Source organism: Equus asinus, chromosome 28 (genome assembly GCF_041296235.1).
Source record: "Equus asinus isolate D_3611 breed Donkey chromosome 28, EquAss-T2T_v2, whole genome shotgun sequence".
Classification (NCBI taxonomy): Eukaryota; Metazoa; Chordata; class Mammalia; order Perissodactyla; family Equidae; genus Equus; species Equus asinus.
This window is the reverse complement of record NC_091817.1, coordinates 16769883-16780027: the sequence shown is the minus strand read 5'-3', so window position 1 is coordinate 16780027 and position 10145 is coordinate 16769883.

The window sequence follows — 10145 nt, the reverse complement described above, 5'->3', positions numbered from 1 at the left end:
CTCAGCCAGTCTTTGTGTTTCAAATCCCTTATCATCTTCCTCCTCTGAACTCTTCCCTTAGATATCCCACCCATCCTACACCAGAGAGAACATAACTCCACATGCAACCTCGCCAGTCCAGAACACAATCTAGTCACTACATTTCTATTAATGCAGCCTCCAGTTGTGAAAGCAGGCACATCACACAGCTGGCTCATATTGAGCCTGTGCCCAACTAAATACTCCAGGTCTTTTTCAAATAAATGGCTTTTATTTGGAAAATGAAAGGCCTTACTCTTTCCGTGCGTGTACAAATGGTTATTTTGAAACTAAATGTATGATTTTATATTTCTTTCTGCTTTGTTTCAACATGTTGGTTTGGATATCTCTTTCCAAACCATGAGAATGTTTATAAATCCTGCTTCTGTCACCCCATGCTTGAATTGGAAAGCTCTGCCTGGCAGCTTTGTATCATCTGTGGATTTGTTAAGCAAACCTTCGCTGTCTTTGATGAAAAGTGTTAACAGTACTGACTCATGGGGAATCTATGGTATTAGAGTGAAGGAAGTTATCAAGACTAATAGAAATAAAATGAGTTAAGTTAGTATATTGAGGGAAAAGTATACAGGTCACAAAAACCCTGGGTGGAAAAAATAAACATAAAATGTTTGCATTTGTGCCCCCATAATGAGGGCACCCAAGATCTCAGTATCACAGTTGGATTGGACCAAGATTATATAAATCTCAGTCATTCCTACTTCCCTCAGTTTCCCTGGAAACAGGAGCCCCGGTTTATGATAATGATGTAACAATGAGAAAACCAACAGGCAAATAAAGGAACTAGGATGATGCAACACGTGGTCAAGTTTGCTTTGTCTTGGTGAACTGAACTCCTAGTCATAAGGAGAAACACATAAGTTATTTATAAAGAGTTAAAATGAGCCAGCGTCCTGCAGGGCCTCCAGGCCTACTAAACCCCACGAGCTTAGCTGCAACCTGTCCAATAAATCAAGACATTGCACATCCATACCTTCTGCCCTTCAGCAGGGTTACCCACAGGGACTTGGCCCAGGAAGCGGTGACGCTCTCTCTTCTCTGTAAGACGTTTGGAAACGTTACTCATACCGCTCTCTCTGTCTTCAATACTGGTTCAGGAGTATACAGATCCTTCAGAGGGGAAAGCACAGGAAAAACCCAACGTATTAGTTTCCTGAAACTGCTGTAACAAATTACCACAAACTTGGTGGCTTCAAACAGGAACAATTTAGTCTCTCACAGTCCTGGGGGCCAGAAGTCCAAAACCATTTTCACTTGGCCAAGTGGCAGCAAGCCCACACTGCCTCCAGTCTCTAAGGAGGAATCTGTTCCTCGCCTCTCTCAGCTTCTGGTGGCTGCTAGCATCCCTTGACTTGTGGCCGCATCACTCCAATCTTTGCCTCTGTGGTCACGTCGCCTTCTCTTCTGTCTGTGTCAGATCTCCCTGTCTCTCTCTTATAATGATACTCGAGGGTGAATTTAGGGTCCACCTAGATAATCCAGGATAATCTCCCCATGTCAAGACCTTTAGTTTAATCACACCTGCAAAGACTCTTTTCCTTAGAGGATGACGTTTACAGGTCCCAGGGATTGGATCCTGATATCCTGGGGTGGCCATTTTTCAGCCTACTATACCCAGAGTCAACAAAAAAATGTCGACCAGACAAAAGCAGCAGTGGAACTCTACATGGGCTAGGATCTACCATCCGGGAGATCACCCCATAATCAGCATCCCAGGAAAGAGCACACATCCAGCTTTCAACAGATGGTTGGGAAATCACCCCAGGAATGTATAAAATATATAAATTCACTCCAGGAATACATAAAATGTTATTACTGATTCTCAAAGGAGAAATGTCCTAAGGCCCACACATGGGAAAAAAAAAAAATCACATAAATCTCCCAAAGGATGTTATTCCTTTTTTTCCCAGTTTTACTGAGAAATAATTGACATATATCACTGAATGAGTTTCAGGTATACAGCATAGAGGTTTGACTTTCATACATCGTGAAATGATTATCACAATGACTTTAGTTAACATCCATCATCTCATATAATAAAAAGAAATGGAAAAAAAATTTCTCCTCCTGATGAGAACTCTTAGGATTTACTCTCTCAATAGCTTCACGTATATTACACAGCCGTGGTAACTATAGCCATCGTGTTGTACGTTACATCCCTGGTACTTATTATCTTATAGTTGAAAGTTCGTATCTTTTCACCATCTTCCTCCAATCCCCCTTCCCCAGACCTGGGAGCCGCAAATCTGATCTCTTTCTATGAGTTTGGTGGGTTGTTTTTTTAGATTTCACATATAGATCACACAGTATTTGTCTTTGTCTGACATTTCACTTAGCATAATGCCCTCGAGGTCCATCCAGGTTGTTGCAAATGGCAGGATTTCCTTGTTTCTTGACTGAATAATATTCCATTGTATGTATATACCACAACTTCTTTTTTTAATTTTATTTTTTTAGTACAGTAACATTGGTTTATAACAATATATAAATTTCAGGTGTACATCATTATATTTCGATTCCTGTGTAGATTACATCATGTTCACCACCCAAAGACTACTTACCATCCATCACCACACATGAGCCTAATCACCCCTTTCACTTTCCTCCCTCCCTCCTTCCCATCTGGCAACCACCAATCAGATCTCATTCGCTATGTGTTTGTTTGCTGTTGTTTTTATCTTCTACCATGAGTGAGATCATACAGTATTTGACGTTCTCCCTCTGACTTACTTTGCTTACCATAATACCCTCAAGGTCCATCCATCTGGTCACAAATGGCCAGATTTCATCCTTTTTTGTGGCTGAGTAGTATTCCATTGTGTATATATACCACATCTTCTTTATCCATTCATCCCTTGATGGGCACCTAGGTTGCTTCCAAGTCTTAGCTATTGTAAATAAGGCTGTGACGAACATAGGGGTGCATATATCTTTGTGCAATTGTGTTCTCATGTCCTTTGGATAAATACCCAGCAGTGGAATAGCTGGGTCATATGGCATTTCTATTCTTAATTTTTTGAGAAATCCCCATACTGTATGTGCATAGTGGCTGTACCAGTTTATACTCCCAACAGCAGTGGGTTAGGGCTCCCTTCTCTCTGCATCCTCTCCAACACTTGTTGTTTCTTGTCTTGTTAATTATAACCATTCTAATGGGAGTTGTAGTTTTGATTTGCATTTCCCTGATAGTTAATGATTTTGAACATCCTTTCATGTGACTGTTGGCCATCTGTATATCTTCTTTGGAGAAATGTCTGTTCAGATGTTGTGCACATTTTTTAATTGGTTTGTTAGGTTTTTTTCTTGTTGAGATGTATGAGTTCTTTATATATTTTGGATATTAACCCCTTATCAGATAAATGGTTTGCAAATATCTTCTCCTAATTGTTAGGTTGTCTTTTCATTTTGTTGATGGTTTCCTTTGCTGTGCAGAAGTTTTTTTAGTTTGGTGTAGTCCCATTTGTTTATTTTGTCTTTTGTTTCCCTTGCCCTGTCAGACATGGTACTTGAAAATATGCTGCTGAGACTGACTTCAAAGAGTGCACTGCCTATGTTTTCTTCTAGAAGTTTCATGGCTGCAGGTCTTACATTCAAGTCTTTAATTCATTTTCAGTTGACTTCTGTGCATGGTGTAAGGGAATGGTCTACTTTCATTCTTTTGCGTGTGTCTGTCCAGTTCTCCCAACACCATTTATTGAAGAGACTTTCCTTTCTCCATTGTATGCTCTTGGCTCCTTTCTTGAAAATTAGCTGTCTGTAGATGTGTGGGTTTATTTCTGGGCTCTCAATTCTGTTCCATTGATCTGTGTGTCTGGTTTTTGTGCCAGTACCATGCTGTTTTGGTTACCACGGCTTTGTAGTGTATTTTGAGATCAGGGATTAGGATACCTCCAGATTTGTTCTTTTTTCTCAGGGTTCCTTTGGCTATTTGGGGTCATTTGTTGTTCCATATGAATTTTAGGATTCTTTGTTCTATTTCTGTGAAAAATGTTGTTGGAACTTTGATAGGGATTGCGTTGGATCTGTAGATTGCTTTGGGAAGTATGGACATTTTGACTATGTTACTTCTTCCAATTCAAGATCATGGAGTATCTTTCCATTTCTTTGTGTCTTCAGTTTCTTTCAACAGTGTTTTAGAGTTTTCAGTGTACAGTTATTTCACCTTTTTGTTAAGTTTATTCCTAGGTATTTTATTCTTTTTGTTGCAACTGTAAATGGGATTGTATTCTTAATTTCTCTTTCTGCTACTTTGTTATTAGTGTATAGAAACACAACTGATTTTTGTATGTTGATTTTATATCCTGCAACTTGACAGTATTCATTTATTATTTCTAAAAGTGTTTCTGTGGGTTCTGTAGGGTTTTCTATATAGAATCATGTCATCTGCAAATGGTGACAGTTTTACTTCTTCTTTTCCAATTTGGATCCCTTTTATTTCTTTTTCTTGCCTGACTGCTCTGGCTAGGACTTCCAATGCTATGTTAAATAAGAGTGGTGAAAGTGGGCATCCTTGTCTGGTTCCTGTTCTTAGAGGGATAGCTTTCAGTTTTTCTCCACTGAGAGTGATATTAGCTGTGTGTTTTCATGTATGGCATTTATTATGTTGAGGTATTTTCCTTCTATACCTGTTTTATTCGGAGTTTTTATCATAAATGGATGCTGTGTCTTGTCAAATGCTTTCTCTGCACCTATTGAGATGATCATGTGACTTTTATTCTTCATTTTGTTAATGTGGTGTATCACATTGATTGCTTTGCAGATATCGGACCATCCCTGCATCCCTAGAATAAATCCCACTTGATCGTGGTGTATGATCTTTTTAATGTATTGTTGTATTCGATTCGCTAGTATTTTGTTGAGGATTTTTGCATTGATGTTCATCAGTGATATTGGCCTGTCATTTTCTTTTTTTGTGTTGTCCTTGTCTGGTTTTGACATCAGAGTAATGTTGCCTTTGTAGATATACCACAGCTTCTTTACCATTCATCCTCCAATGGATACTTAGGTTGTTTCCATGTTTTGGCTATTATAAATAATGCTGCTACGGACATGAGGGTGCAAGTATCTTTTTGAGTTAGTGTTTTTGTTTCCTTTGGGTATATTCCAAGAAGTAGAATTGCTGGATCGTATGGCAGTTCTATTTTTAATTTTTTGAGGATCCTCCATATTGTTTTCCATAGTGGCTGTAAGGATTTTATTCTTACAACACACCTGCCTAGAGGTACTTGAGTTCTGAGTCCCATCAATATAGAAGCAGGCAGGCAAGTGTGCTGCAGGTGGCATTCGCCAGGAAGCAGACTCTGATACGGAGTTTGGCATGCTGGATGTTTCTCAAGGAGCATCCTTGCGATCAACACCAGTGGAAGGGAGAGGAAGAAAGCAGGAATGTGCAGAGGGAAAACTCGAGCTGCAATGTAGGCCAACAACAGCTTTGCCAAGCCCAGAGGAAGCTCCGGAGCTGCAATGATCTTCAGAGTTGTCCTGAGTCCAGGCAAGATGATCATGCCTTTATACTCCCATATCAAAAGAGTTATTTGATGTGGGCCACCCAGGAAGACGTGTGACCTTGGGCAAGGCAGCTGAGATAATCCCTAAAGGGGCTGACAGTAGGAGGCCACCTGCTGACTGCATTCCCAGCAGCTGGGCAACAAGTCCTTCCTCGAAGGGACATCTGGACCATGCACTACAATTTCCATTATTTCAGGAGAATACATTCTCTGCCATCACTGAACACTGAGACACCATAATGAAGAGCTCAGGATGATAGGCCTTCCAGAGTAGAATGTGAATGTGAAGCATCGTGTTTAGTTTTTTGTTTTGTTTGTTTCTCATTTAAGATGTTTTTTAAAAACGTGTCATCTAAATTCAGTTTCCTGCCAAAAAACATTACCAGAAACAAGATGGAGATGTCCAGACTCACCACTTCTAATCCACATTGTGCTGAAGGTTCTAGCCAGTGAAATTAGCTTAGAAAATGGAATAAAATGCACCTAAATTGGAAAGGAAGAAGGAAAACTATCTCTATTTCCAGATGACATGAAAATCCTAAGGAATCCACTAAAAAATGATTAGAATTAACAATGAGTTCAGCAAGGTTGCAGGATACAAGATCAATATACGAAAGTCAACTGTATTTCTCTACACTTGCAATGAACAATCTGAAAATGAAATTAAGAAAATAATTTTATTTACAGTATCATTAAAAAATAAAATACTTTGGGAATAAATTTAATAAAAGAAGTGCAAAATTTATACTCTAAAAACCACTAAACATTGTTGAAAGAAATTCAAGAAGACCTAAATAAACAGAAAGACATCCTATGCTCATAGATCAGAAGAGAATAGTAAGATGTTAATACTACAGAAAGCAATCTACAGATTCAATACTATCCCTATCAAAATTCCAAGAACCATTTTTGTAGAAATAGAAAAGCTGATCCTCAAATTCATATGGTATTTCAAGGGGCTCCAAATAGCCAAAACAATCCTGAAAATGAAGAACAAAGTTGAACAACCCCCACTTCTTAATTTCAAAACTCACTACAAAGCTACAGTAATCAAAACAGTGTGGTATTAACATGAGAATAGACATATAGACCAATGGAATAAAAGTGAGAGTCCACAAATAAACCTATACATCTATGACAAGGGTGCCAAGACCATTCAATGGGGAAAAACATAGTCTCTTCAACAGATGGTGCTGAGACAACTGGATATTCACATGCAATAGAATGAGGTTAAACCCCTACCTCACACCATATAGCTAAAACTATAAAACACTTAGAGGAAGACATAGGTAGAAATCTTGGTGACCTTGGATTAGACAATTCTTAGATATGACAACAAAAGCATAAGCAACAAAAGAAAAACTAGATAAATTGGACTTCTTCAAAAACTTGAAACTTTTGTCTTCAAGAGGACACAACTAAGAAAGTGGAAAGAACCCATAAACTGAGAGAAAATGTTTAAAAATCATATAGCTGGTAAACAACTTGTATCTAGAATATATAAAGAACCATTACAACTTAATAATAAAAAGACAATCCAATTAAAAATGGGCAAAGAATCTGAATAGACATTTCTCCAAAGAAAACATGCAAATAGCCAATAAGCACATGAAAAGATGCTCAACATCATTAGCCATCAGAGAAATGTAAATCAAAACCACATGAGATACTTCATATCCACTAGAATGGCTATAATCAAAAAGAAAATAGCAAGTGTTGGTGAGAAAGTGGAGAAATTCGAACATTCATACACTGCTGGTAGAAATGTAAAATGGTGCAGCCACTTTGGAAAATAGTCTGGCAATTCCTCAAAAGTTTTAACAGAGAGTTGCCATATGACCTTGGAATTTCACTCCTAGGTATGTACCCAAGAGAAGTGAAAACATATGGTCGCAAAAAAATGTGTACAAATGTTCATAACAGCATTGTTTTTAATAGCTGAAAAGTAAAAATAGCCCAAAAGTCCAGCACCTGGTGAAGGGATAAATAAAATGTAGTCTGTCCATATAACGGGAAATTATTTAGCAATAAAAAGGAATGAAATATTAATATATCCTACAATGTGGATGAACCTTGAAAATATTGTTCTAAGTGAAAGAAGTCAGAGAGAAAAAGCCACATATTACGTGATTCCATTATATGAAATATCTAGAATAGGCAAATCCACAGAGACAGAAAATAGATTAGTGGTTGCCTAGGGCTGTGGGATGTAGGGGCGAAATGGTGACTGTTAATGGATATCGAGATTCTTTTAGGGGTGATGAAAATGATCTAAAATTGATTGTGGTCATGGTTGCACAACTCTATGAGTGTACTAAAAAATATTAAATTGTACACTTTAAATGGGTAAATTGTATGGTATATGAATTATATCTCAGTTAAGCTGTCATTTTTAAAAAACACTTATTAAGTACCTGCATATTCAAAGTCAATTACTCTATAGACAGGGGAGGCACTGAGGTTGTTGAATACCTGGCAAGATGTGGTATACACGCACAAGCCAAAATTCTTGACAACCCCGTCTCTCTCCTCTGTAGCTAATCAAACAAGTATTTCTCGACTCTGTCTACTCTGTCTACTCCATGGCTAAACCTAATCCAAACCACAGTCACTCCAGCCCGGACCCTTGCACTGGCCTCCATTTTCTGTTGTCTTGCCCCTCCTAGTGAGTGTCCCCGCTGCGACCAGAGTAATCTTTGTAAAAATGCAAATATTATCATGTCAAAATTTTTCGGTGACTTTCTGTTGCCCCGAAGAAAAACCCCACAATCCTTCCTATGGTCTCCTCGACGTGCTTCTGCAGTCTCATCTCCCACCTTCTCCCTCAGGTCTCACCACACTTCAGCCATACTGCCCTTTTTTCAGCTCCTCAAATACTACAAGCCCCTCCCACCCCAAGGCTTTGGCACCCTGTTCTCTCTACTTGAAGCACTCTTGTTACCCTCTGCTCCTTACTCCCACTTATCTTTTATTCTCAGTTGAAAAGAAAAAGACACTTCTTAGGGAAGTCATCTTTGGTCCCCTACCCCCAGAAGTGATCAGGGTACCTCATGACAAGTTCTCATAATGCCTTTAAATCTCCTTCCAGTGCTGATCACATTTGTCCCTTGTTTTTTGTGTGGTGTTGCCTTCCCTGCTCTAGCATGATTTCCATGAGAGGAGGGGTATATCCATCTCATTCATCTTTTTTAGCCACAAGACCTAACATTATGCCCATCATGGAGAAAGTACAGAATAAATATTTGCTGAATGAACGAATGAATGAGTAAATAAATGAAGTAGACGATAGATACTACGTGAGTGGGTCATCAAGGAAATACTATAATCATATAGACAAGGAAACAACCTGTTGGGATTGACAACTGGGAGTTAGAAAATAAGCTTAGAATCACAGAGGTGGATGGGACCTTCGAAGTCATGTCGTCCACTGCCCTACCTTCTTGAGCTGGACTCTGAAGGTCAGTTTGGAAAATTGTATTTCTCACCCCTCTCCCCTATTGCTTCAAAACAAGATCTGTCGGGTAAAATTCCAAACCTCTTGGCATGGCGTACAAGACTGAATAATCTGGCCACAGCCTAAGTTGTCCACCATAACTGTCACCACCAACCCCAGCAAATAACACACTATGTCCCGAATGAGTCAATGGTTTTCATCTCACGCCTCTGTACACACTGTTCTCTTCTGCATCCTCACTTCCATGCCCACAAGTCTGACAGACTTCTGCTTAGACCCTACAGAAAACTTATGTCCTGAGGGAAGCCTTCCTCAACTCTTCTCTCCCTTTATCCCCCATATCCCACTGCATCTTTAAAAATAGCCACCACTTTCTCTGGACAGTCACAGTACTTTATGATTTTATAACCAGCACATTACATACCATGTGAGGAGTAAACTATAAAGTCAGCACACAAGACAAAAATCATAGAGTCAAAATCACCCTTGAAAAATTATTCAGAAGAATGCAAAGTCATAGAATATTTCTCAACCAGTCCGATAATCCTGTTTTCCTCTGGTTTTGGAACAGATCATTGTTTCTTTATTTAGGTACTACGTGAAACAGTTGGCTTGTGTTCAGAACCCATGTTGAATGAAAATACGTGCACACACATCTTTACTTGAATCATGTTCAGTACAGAAAGCTCACAGCGTGAGAGGAACGTGGGCTGAGACTGATGGAGTGGACAGAGACTCACATCTCTAATTTCATGCTCCCTCTGGGAACACTGGATGGAAAGACTGCTCTGATCACCCTCACTAAGTCGATCTTTTCTTTTCTATCTCACCAAGCATATTGTAACAGATTCATAGAAGTTACTCCAGATAAGTTAAGAAATTGAATCCACTGCATGACATTTATAACCTAAATGTAAACTGTAGTTCCGTGTAATCCAGGCTTGTGAGAACTTAGAATAAGAAAAAACAACTCAGCCAGCAGCTAAGTGGAAATTCCCTAAAGGAAAGTCAACCTTTATTTCTTCTACTGAAGTATATAAAAGTGATCTAATTCATAAGCTAATAGTAATCTCTATCAAAATCCCCATCCTCCATTTCAAGCATCTCTCACACTTGATCACTTCCTCAGAATGTCTCTCAAATAAAAC